Source organism: Macrobrachium rosenbergii, chromosome 29, assembly GCF_040412425.1.
Source record: "Macrobrachium rosenbergii isolate ZJJX-2024 chromosome 29, ASM4041242v1, whole genome shotgun sequence".
In the NCBI taxonomy this organism is placed as follows: Eukaryota; Metazoa; Arthropoda; class Malacostraca; order Decapoda; family Palaemonidae; genus Macrobrachium; species Macrobrachium rosenbergii.
This window is the reverse complement of record NC_089769.1, coordinates 1767966-1769654: the sequence shown is the minus strand read 5'-3', so window position 1 is coordinate 1769654 and position 1689 is coordinate 1767966. Positions and strand designations below refer to the sequence as shown.

Here is a 1689-nt window from a genome sequence, read left to right as displayed (position 1 = left end):
TACTGAGTACATCATGGAATTTCACGTTGCAAGATTTGTAAAACATAGTACATATGGACAAAAAAATTACTGACCAATCACATTTGACCTATGAGTCACAGAATTATTCACGAAATTATTCTTATACAAATAATCGCAAATTCATTTCGACCAACCAGAAATGCGAAAATGACATAGACACAACGAAATAAATAACGAAAGAAGGAAATAGATAATACAGGTAAAAGATATTCAACGATAAATAGATACGTGTACAGAAAGTAGACAGGTTGATTGGCCAAAAAAAAAAAAAAATGAACTAAACAATGTACAATGTTTGCATCGCGTGACTTGTCAACGTCACTGCTTTGCATAGCAACGGTGTGTTTCGTCGATAATGAAGGAATTGTGGTGAATAAGCCTTTTTTCTAACAAAATAAATGAATAACACCAGATACCATACACTAAACCTTACCGCGAGTGTAGCCTGATACTGTATAATGACCGCTATCTCCATTGCCACGGCGTAAACAGCTGTTGTCAATAACTTTTAAGGCGGGAATTGGCAGTAGGTGAACGCATGTACACCTTGTCTTCTGGGCTGACTAGACCTTGCCTCCAACACACTTAATAAAAGTACGGTTAGTGTGCTTTCGTTCCTATTCGCTAGTGGGCGCGCCGGTGCCGTGTCATATTTTTGTCAGTGTGTGTGAGCCATCGATCCTCCCCTGATAGTGCGTTTGTGGAATAGACTTGAAATACGGGGCCTTGGCTTAACAAGGTTTGAAAACCGATCCGTGGCAGATATTATTAGCGAAGGAAAACTGGTAATGTTATATTTCCTCAGGATAGCGGTACGTGGAACTTGCACCTTTTTTGAGTTCAGGCTGATGAGTCAGAAATTGTAGTGTGTGTGTATATATATATATATACATATATATATAATATATATATATTATATATATATATATGGATAGATAGATAGATAGATATATAGATAGACAGACAGATAGAAAGATATAAAGATATAAATATAGATTTTAGTAGCATCACAAACAAAATATCTTGAATTATTATTATTATTATTATTATTATTATTATTATTATTATTATTATTATTATTATTATTATTATTATTATTTTAGCCTGCAGAAACTAAGGACATGCTTATCAATGGGCCTATCTAATTAATGCACAAAAAACCCTGTCATTCCTTAGCACACTTGCAACTTTCCTAAAATAATCATACAATATGGAAATCAATTAGGAATTTGATCATGAAATTCTCGCCAACAAGCTTCCTTGAATTTAAATACCTCCCTGGGGAATGTAAGTCATTCAACAAAGTGTTAACACTGATAAATAAATTATTTAAATCTATCCACAATTACAAGTGTTTATGTCCATCCAATAGTGATTCACTGGAGGATTGGGTGACAGTACTCAAAATCAGTTATTGTTTATATTTAGATTAAAATTTAAAAACTTCTGAATTTTAATTTTGTTGTGTGATTTTTCGGTGCTTGGGAGACCATGCTCAAAATCAGTTATTGCTTATATTTAGATTAAAATTTAAAATTTCTCAGATTTAGAGTAAGATTGAAAACTGAATTTTAATTATTGACCTCTTATGTCTATATTAAAATTTAAAATATCTGAATTTTATTTTTTATTTTGTGTGGTCATAGCCTTAAAATCTTTCATTATTGA

At 32.1% G+C, this 1689-nt stretch overlaps 1 protein-coding gene across 1 annotated transcript in view; it reads left to right on the top strand.

Annotated features, from left to right (window-relative positions):
- The first annotated feature begins 298 nt into the window (after window positions 1-298).
- Window positions 299-1689, top strand: part of LOC136854475 (uncharacterized) — a 25656-nt gene continuing 24265 nt past the window's right edge. The window contains exon 1 of the mRNA XM_067130777.1: window positions 299-833. The gene's annotated coding sequence lies outside the window, so the exon portion shown is untranslated. The remainder of the gene's footprint in view (window positions 834-1689) is intronic.